Source organism: Callorhinus ursinus, unplaced genomic scaffold (genome assembly GCF_003265705.2).
Source record: "Callorhinus ursinus isolate GAN/ISIS: 27379988/994484 unplaced genomic scaffold, GSC_fseal_2.0 scaffold7, whole genome shotgun sequence".
NCBI classification, from domain to species: domain Eukaryota; kingdom Metazoa; phylum Chordata; class Mammalia; order Carnivora; family Otariidae; genus Callorhinus; species Callorhinus ursinus.
This window is the reverse complement of record NW_027397069.1, coordinates 41667087-41683164: the sequence shown is the minus strand read 5'-3', so window position 1 is coordinate 41683164 and position 16078 is coordinate 41667087. Positions and strand designations below refer to the sequence as shown.

The window sequence follows — 16078 nt, the reverse complement described above, 5'->3', positions numbered from 1 at the left end:
TCTTTGATGCTGTTTGAATAGGGAAGGGATATGATATTTTTTGAATACCTACTATGTGTGAGATTGTGTGCTACGCATGTCACACTTATGGTTTCATTTAAAATTAAGATATCATTTTCCTTACAGTAAATTAGTAATTGCTCACTGTAAATGTTTTGGGAATGTAAAAATTTACAAAAGGGAGAACAAAATTAGCCAATCTTCTCTCTCAGCCCAGAAGTAAACATGGTACAATATATAGGGTTTTTCTATATTTAACACATGTATGTGACTGTGTTGTTCATATAGTTGTCAACTTATTAAATCATGGTATTTTAGCCATTTGATTAAAACATCTTTAACATACACTGTTCAATGACTGTAAATTCTATTACAAAGCTTTTATGTTGTTTCTAATGCGTAACTGGCATAGCAATTGATAGAATTAAAAGCATGAGTTGAAACAAAGAACAAATAACTTTGGGGAGATAGTCTAACAGCTAATCTCATGATCTGTTACTCCTATGTTATGTTTGGTTTAATTTAAAACTAATTTTTAAAAAGTATGATTTCTTATGCTTTAAGATAATTATGTAATAATTTTCTATAATAAAGAGAATTCTGGCCCAAGTTTTATAGTTAAGTGATATATCGTTAATTTCCAAATTATTGGCTAATTACTTCCATTAGCTTAAGTGAGAGGAAATGGGATTAGAGTGAACATGGGAGATGAGCTGGGTTATATGGCAGTGAAGAAAATAAATTTACTGGTATGTTGGTTCAAGTATGGTCTTGTTCAATATCAAGGAAATAATATGCATGCAGCTCAGTTTTGTAAGATTATTGGAAAGGGGGAAGTATGGAAACAGAAACCTTTGTTTGATATCCAGGATTCTCCAAATTCTTGCTTAAATTCCTGCTCTATTAAATGGCACTGGATATTGTTGGGAAATAGCATTAGTTAAAAGTTAGAATAATAACAGTCACCAAACACAGAAGCTCTCTTTTCTCAGGTTGAGTCAGCTGGAGCCCAGAATTACGGAGCAGGCAAGAGGAAGTCCCTCCTGTCCTATCCACACATGTCCTCAATATTCAGCTGAATCCATTCACTGGAAGGAAAGGATTAAGAAGAATTAAGAAATCATATTGATAGAGACATTGCCTATGGCTTCAACCTCTACAAGAATTTTCATTTCAGTTTATTTAGTTTTTTTATTATTATTATTGAGAATTGAGTTACTTGGAAAAATAAATAAAAGCTTAATTTGAAATCAGTGAGAAGAGTTGAGTACCAAAAAGCTTGATGGATGAAAAAAATACCCAAATCATAGAAAGTTAGCATAGCTTTTGTGGAAATCCATTCCATTGGAGAATCCCACCACAGAATTTATTGGTAAAGCCTTAGAGACCTCGAAAGAGAGGGAGCACATTGTTTATGAGTTTATTTTCTGGGACACTGTTTTGATAATGGTGGTACTAAAACTTCCTTTGAGATAAATTGGTAAAGCAGAAGGTTAACATCAAGGTAGTCCTGAATAAGACTTTGTAGATATATTCTGAGCAACCTCAGAATGTAACTATCATTTGTAAAGTTGTATGTATGACCCTCTTGGACAGGCTGATATTTCCTAGAGTTTATTCTGTGATAATTATTTGGAAATTCTAAATCACTCAAGACTAAATTATGAGCACAAAACCTTAAACTGGGTAACAATTCAAAAGAACCAGTTTCATTTCTGTAACAGTTTTTAAAAGAAGTATGTCTCCTCATTACTGTTTTCTTTAATGTTTATAAGTATATGGGGCTATTTGAGAAACCAAATAATTTTCAGGAATAATTTGGTTGATAAAATGAATCCAGAATGAAGACACTACATTTAAATTATTCTCCCTGATGGCTTATTAATAATAAGTATAAAATAACTACAAATATAAAATAGTAAAATAAATGATTCATTTTAACACATACAGTGAAATACACAAAGGTTACATAATGGCATTTTGGTGTTGACCCTGAGAGCTAAAAGTATTTATTATTATTTGTTTGTTTGTTTGTTTGCTGTATTTACTGAGTAGAAACGCAGGGAGTTAAGAGAAAGTGTCAGGCAAAATAGAAGATGTTTGATAGGACAGATTTAATTAGCTGATACAAATATTATAATATATCAGCACTTTTAACAACATGACCTTTGATTGTTCCTCAGGGGACACAGCACAACAAAGAGAAAGACCTTTCTTCTAAAATGACAGCTGCTGATAATTCTCTGTATTTACACATTTTGTTCCTTCTAAAAAGCACATGTCCTTAATTTTGTGATGCCCCTCAAAGGTTAATGGGTCTGAACTCACATTCCTGATAATTCAGCTTTTGTACAGTAGGCCAAGTTCACTGCAAAGGCAGAGGAATAAGGATTATTACAAAGCTAGGACTATGAAAGGCCACAGAACAAGAATAGAGTGAAAAGTATTGAGCTAAAAGATTAGCATTGATCCTAGATTATCACAAAAGTTGCCTAAATGTTCTCCTGGTGTCTGTGCTACCTCCAGATACTCAATCTATCTTAACCTGCCTACAGATTTATTCCTTCTTAAACACATCTTTGATCATGCTGCAGCCACAAGTAAAATGTTCAATAGCTCCTTATAACTGAAGTGTAAATGCTATCCACTTAATCATTTGGCTGCTGCTTATATTACCACACTTCTTCCACATGCCTCAATTGTGTGAAGTCTCCACATCAGCTAGGCTGCTCTAGTTTGTCCTAGTTTGACTTAAAACAATACCGCCTCACACACTTGCTCACAAAACCAATCTCAAACACACGGGGTATGACTAGCTAGCTGCTTCACAATACACCTCCTTTTCATTGACATCTTCCCCAAATATTCTAGAAAAAAGCTTTGAACTCTCAACTTCTGTAACATTCTGCTCTTGTTAATAATGTATTTGACACACTCATGACCTGTTTTCTTGAGGTCAAAGTGAGATGCTGCAAGATCTGGAAGATTGCAGCTAGCATCTGTTCCCACTGCTTAGTCTTACAAGTACTCCCTTACTCAATAAATATCCAATGGTTAAATAAACAAATACTGATGTTTACCACCAACTCTGAAGAAAGTTATAGGAATTTTGAGACATGGATAATATAAATAAAGCATAGAATATATTCCAATTATTTCCAAATTTGTATTTAACAAAGGTCATAGGAGAGTTACTCAGGAAGAATCAAGAGGTAGGGGCCTCTTCACCTGCCTGTTGGTATCTTTGCCTTCCTCCAAGTCCACCCTGTGTCTTGCTTCCATGAAACACAGCTGAACAATGTTCTGCAGGATGAACATCCGACCTCATCCTGCAGAATGTTTATTGTTTCCCATGGTAGGGTCCACCAGGCTCAGATTTTTCTACTCAATATTTTTTCTTAGAGGTTTAAACTTTAGATAACTGAATAAAAGAATTTAGAAAGAATGATTACACACTGTGGGTTGAATGTTTTAAAGCCAAATAAACAATTAACATATGGAGGAAAGTAACTAGTATTTACTGAGTATTGGTATATTTTGGGTGCTATGCAAGATTCTTTGTGAATACATCTTATTTTTTCAATTTTAACAATGAGGAAATTGAAACTCAGGATGGTTAACAAACTTGCTCAAGGTCACACAATCAGAATAACAAGGCTCAGATTTCCATTCAATATGCTGTTCTTAAATTAAGACTCTGTTTCTCTTGCATGAGTGATATGCTGTGAGATATGCTGTGAGATATAGCTGAATTATATGATAGATGTATTTTCAATTATTTTAGAAACTCTCAAATAATTTTCCAAGTGGTTATGAAATTTTACATACTCATCAGCAGTTTACTAGTGTTCCAGCACTACCATATTTTTCCAGAATTTGGTATTTTCAGTCATTTAAAATTTTAGCCACTCTAATTGGTATGTATTAGTATCAGACCGAGGTTTGTACTTGCATTCTCCTAGTGACAAATATATTGAACATCATTCCTGTGCTTATTGGTCATTCATAAATCTTCTTCTGTGACATGTCTGCTCAAACCTTTTACCTATGTTTATTGGGTTGTTTGTCATATGTCCACACAAAGATTTCTACATAAATGTTCATAGCTGTTTTATTCACAATAGCCAAAATATGGCAAACAACCTAAATACCAATGATAGGTGAATGGATATATAATATAGACGATATATCAGTACAATGAATATTAGACAACAACCAGAAACTACTGACACATATAGCAAAGTGATTGAACCTCAGAATCATTGTGCAGAGTGAAAGAAGCCATACCCCAAGAGAACATACTATATGATTCCATTTATAAATAAATAGATGACTGATCGGAAGACATATATAGATGTAGACATATAAATTCATAATTCCAGAAAGTGCAAACTAATCTATAGTGACAAAAATCAAATCAACATTTGCCTGGGGCCATGGTTAGGGGACATCTTGAGGGGGATGAATATGTTATAGCTTCATTGCAGCAACGATGGGGCCAGGGTATACATGTGTCAAAACTCTTCAAATTGTATACTTTACGTGGGAATAGAAAGTATTCCTCAAGTTGATAATAAACAAAAAGACATACATACAAACAAACGAACATACATACATACATACCCATATACATACTAGGGAATGCATCAGATAAAATATGATTTTGGTATTATTCTTCTCACTGTGCTTAATAAGACTAAAGTAAGTGTCTCTATCCAGAAATATCTCTACCTTGATTTTGATCTTATCTGTTGTACCTTTTGTTGCATCCCCTTATTTCCATGTCATCACTGATTTTTCCCACAACCCTATCAATGAAATTTTGAAAACTCTCAATTTGTTCATAGTGGCTTATCTTTAAGACTTTAAGTTCAGAGTCAACATTGCTTCTAAAGTCATAAGGTATTCTTTCTTATATATACATATATATATATATATATATATATATATGGGCATATATATCACAAAATATTCTATTTCAAGAATGGTATTCTCTGCTAATGCATAACTTTCAAAACATTCATTACTCCTGAGAATTATCAGGAAATGGATTCTCTCTTTGCCAATTACAATCCCAGTATGAGTAATTAAATATACATAATAATTTCAACATGAAGAGGACAATTTTTAGGTTCAACATGATCTTTTTTTTTTAATTTCTCTCTCAAACATCCACTCATGATAAAAACTCAACAAATTAGGCAAAGAAGAAACACATCTCAACATAATAAAGGCCATATATGATAAACCCATAGTTATTATTACACTCAGTGAAGAAAGGTTGAAAGCTTTTCCTCTAAGATCAGGAACAACACAAGGGCTGGTTCGCTCTGACCAGTCCTATTCAATATATGGCTGAAAGTCCTAGGCAGAGTAGTCAGGCAAGAAAAAGAAATGAATGACATCAGAATTGGAAAGGAAGAAGTACAATGGTCTCTATTTGTGGGTGATATGATTTTATATAGAGAAAATCCTAAAGACTCAACCAAAAAATTGTTAGATCTAATCAACAAATTCAATAAAGTTGCAGGATATAGAATTAACATACAAAAACCAGTAGTGTTTCTGGGGTGCCTGGGTGGCTCAGTGGGTTAAGCATCTGCCTTCAGCTCAGCCCACATTGGGCTCCCTTCTCAAGAGGGTGTCTGCTTCTCCCCCAACTCATGCTCTGTCTCTCTCCCAAATAAATTTAAAAAAAAAACTTAAAAACAAATTAGTAGTGTTTCTATACCCTAACAATAAATTTTCTGAAAAACAAATAAATTGATCCAGCAAACAGTAGCATTAATTTTTTTAAATTAGGAATAATTTAACTAAGGGAGTAAAAATATCTCTACCCTGAAAACTGTATGACATTGATAAAATAAATCAATGAAAACAGAAATAAATAGAAAGGTATCCCATGTTCATGGATTTGAAGAAATGATATTGTTAAAATGTCAATACTAATGAAAGCCATTTATAGATTCAATGAAATCCCTATGAAGATTCCAATGGCATTTTTTACAGAAGTAAAATTTATACAGAACCACAAGAAACTCCAAATAGCCAAAGAAATCCTGAAAAAGAAGAACAAAAAAGAAGGCATCACACTTCCTGATTTCAACCTATATTATAAAGCTATAGTCATCAAAATAGTATGGTACTGACATAAAAACAGATAAGCAGACCAACAGAACAGAATCAAGAGCCCAGAAACAAACTCAAGCATATATGGTCAACTAATATTTGACAAGGTAGCCAAGAATACTCCATGGAGGAGACAGTCTCTTCAATAAATGGTGCTGGGTTAATATTCAATATGTTAATATTCACATATTAAAAAAAAATGAGAATGGGACCCATAACTTACACCTTTCCTAAAAATTAACTTGAAATAGATTAAAGACTTAAATGTAAGTCTTGAAATCATGAAACTCCTAAAAGAAAACATAAGAATAAAGTTCCTTGGTATGGGTCTTGGTAATAATTTTTTGGATATGACTACTAAAGAAACAAAATAAAAAATAAACAAGTGAGACTACATCAAACTAAAAACCTTCTGCACAGAAAAAAAATCAACAAAGTGAAAAGACAATCTATGGAATGGAAGAAAAGTATTTTCCAACCATATATCTGATAAAAGATTAGTATCCTAAATATATAAAAACTCATACAACTTAATAGCAAAAAAAAACCATAAATAACCCAATTTTAAAAATGGGCAAAGGACCCAAATAGACATTTTTCCAAAGAAGATATATAAAAGTCAACATCACTAGTCATTAGGGAAATGCAAATTAAAACCACAATGAGATACTATCTCATGCTTGTTAGAATGGCCATTATCAAAAAGACAAGAGGGAACAAATGCAGGCACGGATGTGGAGAAAAGGGAACCCTTGTGCATTGTTGGTGGGATTCTATATTAGTGCAGCCACTATGGAAAACAGTATAGAGGATCCTCAAAAAATTAAAAATAGAACTACTACATGATCCAGCAATTCTACTTCTGGGGATATATCCAAAGGGAAAAAAAACACTAACTCAAAAAGATATCTACACCCTTAGGTTCACAGAAGCATTATTTACAATAGCCAAAATATGGAAGCCACTGCAGTGCTCATCCATGAATGACTGGATAGAGAAATTGTGGGATATAAATACAATAGAATATTATTCAGCCATCAAAAAAAAAAAAAGGGAAATCCTCCCATTTGCGACAATATGAGTGGAACTTGAAGGCATTATGCTAAGTGAAATAAGTCAGACTAAGAAAGACAAATACTGTATGTTCTCACTTATATGTGGAATCTGTGGTTACCAGAAGTGGAGGTTGGGGGGGGAGGAGTATTGGAGGGACCTGGTCAAAAGGTACAAACATTCAGTTATAAGATAAATAAGCACTAGGGATGTAATGTACAACATCATGACTACAGCTAATAATGTTGTTGTAAGATATATAGAAAAGTTTTTAAGAGATTACATCCTAAGAGTTCTTGTCACAGGGAGAAAGTCTTTATCCCCCCCTTTTCTTTCTTTCCTCCTTTCTTTTCTTTTATTTGTCTCTATATGAGAACACGGATATTAGCTGATCCTGTTGTGGTAATCATTTCACAATATATGTAAATATATGGAATTTACAAAGTAATGTATACCAATGATTTCTCAATACAATGGAAAAATTAAAATGAATTAAATTAAAAGTAAAAAAAAAAAAAGCCTCTCCCAATGCAGTCATCATAGCTAAGCCGACAAAAGCATCTAAAGAGTAAAACTCCAGCCCACCTGCAGCTTCTGGGTCTTTACGGTCGCATAGACTTTTGCAGATATACTGGCATCATAAAAATAATGCCTTCAATGCTAAAAATGCTTTTGGAATCGAACATTTTCTAGTAGTGGAATGAAGTTCCTCATAGTGGGGTCCTTGCAACACTTCAATCACTTCAGCTATGGTCAACCTCAACCTTCTACTCAATGGACAAATACAGCTTACAAACTATATCTTCAGAACAAAATCACTTTGCCAGAATTATCTAAAGAAACTATGTAAAATCAACAACTCAAAACTAAATAGTATTTCTATCACCTCAATGAGATTCATTTTATTATTATGGACAGAAAAAATAGGTACCTATACCCATAGATATCACATATGTCATCATACTCTAGAGCTATAAATGCTTTTTAACATAAAAAAAGAAACAGTCAATATTTATTGAATGAATGAATTTCAGATTAAGTCTAAAAATAATTATTTTAAAAATTGTTTAACTTTCCTCAGAATCAGAAATAAATTGCAATATATTATGGAGACTGATATTAGTACTCTAACATCACCATAACACCTTCCTCTTTAAACATCTATCTCATGCCTTTAAAATCTGACACCTGAAGGGAAATACATACAAGAAGAAATTTAACTGAGACTGAGTGGGAAATCTAGCTCAACCATGACATTTGAAAATGAATGCTCCATCTGATTCCTAGCTTTAAAAATTAGGCTGGGTGATTTCCACATTTCCCCATGTAGTTATGGGTCAATAAATCACTTGGAGGACTACCCCTAATAAATTAGATGGAATGCAAATATAGAGATTTGCTCAGGTTAAACTCAGTTTTTTTTTTTAATTTTCTGATCCTGATATTTCAAGTATCCTCATACCCATCTTTCAATGAAAAAAAATTTCCACCTATTTGGTCTCGCTCTAAATAGAGCTAGAGCATTCCTTCAGGAATCTATCCTTGTTTCCCTCATCAATTTCTCAAGATGTTCACCTCTCCCTAACTCAGTTATTCCCCTTTTAATTGTCAGCATAAGCTAATTTTGTTCCAGATATTTGCCAGGGAGTGCAATATATATAAATATCTACTGAGGTAAGAGGCGTACATATGATATATATGCATCTAGTTGTTCTGAAATTTAATCCTAGATAAAGCCAGACTAATAGAAAGCTCTGTGTGCACTGACTTACTTTACAAAAATCAGTAAAACACTGGATTTACTGATTTACTTTTTGACAGAATGAACTAGAACATTATAATATATGAAATATGTATATATTAAATATGTATATATTTAAAGTCATTTACCAATCTTTAAGAATACTGGTAGATCTATAAAATTTTATTTTCAAAGCAAAACTTATTTTTTTAAGATTTATTTATTTGAGAGAGAGAGAGAGCACACAGGGAGTAAAGGGGGAGAGAGAGAGAGAGACTCCCAAGCAGATTCCCAGCTGAGCATGGAGCCTGGCACGGGGCTCAATCTTACCATCCTGAGATCAAGACCTGAGCTGAAATCAAGAGTCAGAAACTCAGTCAACTGAGCCACCCAGGCACCCTATCAAAGCAAAAAATATTTTTTAAAAATGAAATATATCTATGCATTTTAAGTAAAAAAAAAATCTGTGCTTATATTTTCTGAAATTTTAAAAAATACTTAAGCAGAATGATTTCTATACATATTTAGGTTTTGTTCAAATTTAGATTATAGAGGCTTAACTGTATCAGTTTCTATTACATAAGTGTATTTCGTGAAGAATCTCTTTTTAATAGGATTCTTTTTTTTAAGATTTTATTTATTTATTTGACAGAGAGAGACAAAGCAAGAGAGGCAACACAAGCAGGGGGAGTGGGAGAGAGAGATGCAGGCTTCCTGTGGAGCAGGGAGCCCAATGCAGGGCTCGATCCCAGGACCCTGGGATCACAACCTGAGCTGAAGGCAGACGCTTAATGACTGAGCCACCCAGGCATCCCTTTAATATGATTCTTTAAATCTTTTTAATAAGCCATCTCCAAAGCTGCATTTTATGTTAATAAATCTGAAATTGACCCCACCTTCAAATAATTCTCTTTAAATCATTATATTTTTAATATTTTTAATGGAGAAAATATTGTCTCTATAGGTTCTGAGGTACCTGGTAAGATCGAATCATATTCTGCAAAAAGGAGAATATTCTTTTAAGTTTTTCATATTGAAATGCAAAAATATTTCAGTCCAAATATTTTTCAAAAGATTCTCTCCCTCCATTCAAAATGTCCTTCTTTAATATTTTTATAAGAAAATATAAACAAAATAAGTTATTTCTACTCATAACTTGTTTTCCTAAATTTGAATAATGCAAAATCATAGACTTCATCAATTGTGTTCCACTTTACCAAGATACAAATTTACCCACTTGAAAAATATAAGCTCCATGGAAAGACTTCTCTCACAGGTCAAAATGCTACAAGTAATGTTACAGATTTTCAGAATTATGCATTAGCATAATTCAACACCTTTTTTTCTTCTTTTTGTTTTCATAGGAATACATTTCATGTTCTTCCAGTTTACAAGACTTTTTCAATAACTACAATTCACTAAATTTCTAAACTGAAGATTTTAGTATTCCATTTGTTGAACATTTGACTAAAATTTATTTTTAACAAATATTTTAACAAAAATATTACTAAATTTAAAATTGTATATTTTGAGAACTACAGATTTTGATTGATAGAATATTACTTTTTCAGATGCTTGCAGCAAAGTTTATCCCAAGTACATTTATGTTTCATAGGCTTTTTAAGTTAGTGGGATAGATTTATAATCCTATGTTATATTCTACCAAACTTATTTTGTCTTTTCACCACATAAAATACATACATTTATTTTTGGAGTTAACTTTTTAAATGAATTTTTTTTTAATTTTTTTATTGTTATGTTAATCACCATATATTACATCATTTGTTTTGGTGTAGTGTTCCATGATTCATTGTTTGTTCATAACACCCAGTGCTCCATGCAGAATGTGCCCTCTTTAATACCCATCACCAGGCTAACCCATCCCCCCACCCCCCTCCCCTCTAGAACCCTCAGTTTTTCAGAGTCCATCATCTCTCCTGGTTCGTCTCCCCCTCTGACTAACTCCCCTTCATTCTTCCTCTCCTGCTATCTTCTTCTTTTTCTTTTTTCTTAAAATATGTTGCGTTATTTGTTTCAGAAGTACAGATCTGTGATTCAACAGTCTTACACAATTCACAGCGCTCACCGTAGCACATACCCTCCCCAATGTCTATCACCCAGCCACCCCATCCCTCCCACCCCCGACCACTCCAGCAACCCTCAGTTTGTTCCTGAGATTAAGAATTCCTCATATCAGTGAGGTTTTTAAAAACATTAATAGTAATGTCAGAGGGTCCACCTTAAACAGAAGGAACATCAAAAGTTCTACACTGATTTCAAAAATTGGAGGAGAAAAAAAAATAAACCATTACTAGATTTAATTTATCTTGCTCTTTGAAATTTCTAATGACACATGTAAAACTAGGCATCCTCTAACTGTTCATTAAGGTTTTCGTGTGCTAATGTAGCCAACACATTAACAGCTAGCACTTACGTCTCTTTCTTTATGTGCATAAGAGAATTTGGGATAAAAAAAATGAGTGAAGTTGGAAGTTCAGCTTCTGGATGAATTTTGTTGTACGTAAACAATACCCTAATAGAAAAATAAATGAAATTAAATTTAGAAGTCATTGGATCCAAATGAAAAAGCATCCTTCAGAATATGTCAATATATCTTTTACAGCTTCATGTATTAGAGCATCATCAATGAGCATGGTCTATTGAAAATAACTGCAGACTTTTAAAGTAGATGTTGACTCTGCTGGAGCAGATTTGTGTTTTCTGATTTTTATGTGGTCAGGGCCCCCAGAGTGGATAGCAACTCTTGACAAATATTTTGTGCAAATTATATATTCATCTTCATATTTCTTTTGAGAATTGAGGTTAGACAATGAGGCAGGAATTAACTTTTTATTAAATATATACTTTGTTCCCTTTCACGAAGACAGCGCCCAAGGCAAAGAAGGAAGCCCCTGCCCCTCCCAAAGCTGAAGTCAAAGCAAAGGCCAAGGACAAGAAAGCAGTGCTGAAAAGCATCCACAGTCACACAAAAAAAGAAGATCCACAGGTCACCTAGGTCCAAGATACTGCATCTCCGAAGGCAACCCAAATATCCTCCAATGAGCACGCCCAGGAGAAACAAGCTTGATCACTACGCCATCATCAAGTTCGCCATGAAGAAAATGGAAGACAACAACACACTTGTGTTCAATGTGGATGTCAAAGCCAACAAGCACCCGATCAAACAGGTTGTGAAGAAGCTCTATGACATCAACATGGCCAACGTCAACACCCTGATCAGGCCCAATGGAGTGAAGAAGGCATACACTCCACTGGTTCCTGACTATAATGCTGTGGATGTTGCCAACAACATTGGGATAATCTAAACTGAGTCCTGCTGGCTAAATATAAATATAAATTTTTTCACCAAAAAAAAAATATATATATATATATACTTTGTTTCTGTGAGCCCATTTTTGCAAAAAAAGGTATATTGCAAAATTAAAAAAAAACAATAAAATAAATAGGTTTAGATGTACATTATTCATTTTAAAAAATCACTCTAGCAAGAGTATTCATACTGCTCTTTATATTTTCTATGGCAAGACTGTTCAGCTTCTATTTCCAAGGATTAACAGCTATCCTATTAAATAGGGACCTGGAAGCTTCATAAACCTAGCAGGCCGCTGCACATGGTCACAGTATAACCAGCTATGGCACCAAGTGGCCACCAGGAACAGCAAAGTGGATAAATGGAAGAAGTAAGTTATTCCTACTCTCCGGTGTGGAGGGACACTTCCTTTTAATAGAGAGCTTGCAAGCTTATTTTGATTGGGAGGTGTTAATTATGTTTTATCTGATAGAGGTTTGAAAAGGAAATATCAATTATCTATGACTGTGTTTTAGATTTTATATTAAAGAATATTGTTAATTGCATAAGAATCACCTACAGTCTTAATAGAAACTAGGGCAGTAAGTAAAAATTGGGAGTCAAACAAACTGATCTTATGCTTAGTTTAATGCAACTATTAATAAAATGTTACTATAAAAGCAAACCAACAAACTCTGGCACAATTCATGACAGGACAGGATGTGGTGCCAGGACAATGGGTATAAGCTGGATTCATCTTAGACAAACTGGAATATGGCCACCTTTATTAAACCCAAAGCCCGAAATCTTTGATCACTCAATTTGAGTTTATTTTTCTTGATAAGCTCCTCCCTTAAAAAAAAAAAAGTCACTGTAACCAATTTCTCTCAGCTTCTACATATTAAATCCAAATCTGCATGGCTTTTCCTTTGTGTTTTGCCTTGAAAATTTGACAGCACTTACATTAAATAAAAGTCCATAAATCTCCATACATTTCATGTTTCAATTGATTTTGACCATTAACATAATAAAAAAGGAAAATTACTGAAGACACTTCTCAAATTTTACATCAATGTTTAGCAAATTTGCATACATTTATTTTGAAGTCTTGGCTGATTATTCATTTTCCATAAATTTCCTTTAGTATTATTAATAATATACTGTACATGCTGCATCTCTAGGGATTATAGAACATATTTATGTTTTACCATAACTTATCTAAAAGGTTAAATTTTAATTACAGTCAAATACAGCAATTCTCTAGATACTTAAGGATCCTTTTAGAATGCAATTCTCTTCTGAGATTAGGGACAATAAGAATAAATATACGTTAACCCATGAACACATATCTGCGTTGTTCCTAGCAGCTAGTTACTATTACATTATGCTTCATCCTATGTTGCTGCAGAGTAATAAAATTACCTTATTCAGTTTTTCTAATTTCATCAAAGCAGTGGACACTTGTTTATATTCCCAGCATCTATAGCCCCATCTTCTGATAACAGCTCTAATGCTACTCTCAGTAGATATGGTTTGGGGCAAGGACAGAGCCCCAGAAGCTATACTACCCAATTTTCTCAAGATAGATGATAAAATAGGTGATACATTAGGTAAGTAGGTAAGTATGTAGGTAGGTAGACAGATATATTTTCTTCAACCAGTGTGAAATGAATTTTGTGTCACTTGCAACTGATAAAATTCTAATAAAAAGATGACCATAGCTTATGGAATAACAAATAGTTTACCACATGGTTTGGTCCTTATTTTAATGTGATATGACTCTGCCTTTGGGAGAAGAGCTGAATGACAAATGTAAAAAATAACAAACTTTGCATTAAGTTATGCTCATGATGCTTTAACTCAAATAAAACATAAGCAGGTTTACTTGCATTTGTCCTCATGTACATTAATTTCCCCATTAGATACAAAGGAAGACTGGTATTTTCATAGTATACTTCCAAACACTGGCATTCAGGCACCTAAAGAATGGTTATGACCAAGCCAATGTTTCCTTATAAATTAATTGCTGACCACCAAACAGGTGATTTCATCCACATTATGGACATCAGTTAATATGGAAAAATAATCTGTTGGTTTATTTTTAATTTTACATGTCAAAGACAGTATACATGTTCTTCTCCCACACCCACAACTCCCATCTTGATAAATATTTCAGAATTTGCTCATCACATTGTTCCAAATGAACAGACAACATTATACAATTGCAGATGAATCAGAGTGCATGCAAAAAAGGAGCTGAGCAGCTGCAGTTCATGTAGTTTGTGCACAGGAATCTATTTTACAGCCTGAGCTACAGCACATCCAGTATTTCTGTCATGAAATTGCCTTGATTTCTCAGATCCCCAAGGACTATTAAATAAGATTTCCTACCTTTACGTAAGTAGAATAAACCCTCTGGTTCAGATGACGGGGCTGTGCCTGGGAGAGTGGCAGCAGACTTTGTTTATACTAGAGATCTAACCAAGGGGTTATAAATGTATAAATGTTCTGTAAAAGTAAGTTAGTTTATAAGATGAATTGATTGAACTGATTTTAAAAACCTCTAGGAGAGATCTCATGCAAAGCACAGGTTACAGGAAGACTCGGCAATATTGACTGGGAAAGGAGAACATCAGAAATGGTAAAGGAAGAAAAGTTGTGTGTTTCGGAGAGAATAGTCCCAAAGAAAGAACCGCTTGGCTGGACTTTAAAAGCATTGTGGCGTTTACCATTTTCCTTCTGTAGTTGGTATGCTTTATATGTGTCTATTGACATCGACATTGTCTGTCTCACAATGCAAGCTCTAAAAGGCACGGACTGTTCTATAGAGCTTGGCAAGGAGTCACATAGACATGGACATTTAATAAATGCCCTTTGATCTGAAGATCTGGAGGAAAATGGGGATGAAGAAGACTACATAGGAAAAAGAAGGAAAAAGAAACATTTATTTGTAAGATCAAGGGAATTAAAAGTGCCATTTTTTCTACTTCATGAACTAATGTTCAAATAATCCTGAAGTGTTATATTCTTTATCTTGCATAAACAATTGACATAGGTAATGACAATGTTGTTAAAAATCATCATTTACCTGAGAACTATGCAGACCCAAAATTAGTAACTGAGAAGAATCTTGACAATGCCAGCAGTGGTGCTCCTTCCATTTGGTCCTGAGAGTACTGTGGTGGCTTTATGTACTGGCATACATCTTTGATGACTTCCTCAGTTTTAATAATACAAATATTAATTTTGGATCACTGACAAGCTCACCACATAATATTTAGCTGCCAATAAAGATGACCCACACTCTAGACTTTTGTCAGGGCACATAATATTAAACTCACTACTGCCCAATATCAAAAGTTGATTTAAGAGAAAACAATATTTAGGAAGGATTGCCTAAAGATTCTATAATCTATTTCTCTAGATACCAAGATACCTGTGCTTTTCTTCAGCTCTTCAGATAGCTGTACATCTGAAGACAACTGTATTGGTGCCCCATAGGACTAGTTTGATTAAATTATGATTTGGTGTAATTCCATTAGCCTGATATTGAGTGACATTATAAGAAGTAGCCCAGTGCAATTCAAAGCTATGTTTACCAGAAGATGGGGCTGAGAATTTTTTTTTTCATTAGACTGTAGTATACTCTTTGGGAGGAACTCAGAAAAAAATTATTTTTTTTTATCTTACGGACATTATGAATCATCCATTTATCCTATTTTCTCTTCATTTTTCTACCATAGAGGTTAGAATGAAATTATGACCAAACATTTTGTGTTCTAGCCTCATTTCAAGGTCTATTTATACGTCTACCCTGGTAACCAATTTATAGCATATTTCTACTT

General features: G+C 33.7%; 1 pseudogene; it reads left to right on the top strand.

Annotated features, from left to right (window-relative positions):
* The first annotated feature begins 701 nt into the window (after window positions 1-701).
* On the top strand, window positions 702-12249 carry LOC112826361 (large ribosomal subunit protein uL23 pseudogene; annotated as a pseudogene).
* The last annotated feature ends 3829 nt before the right edge of the window (window positions 12250-16078 follow it).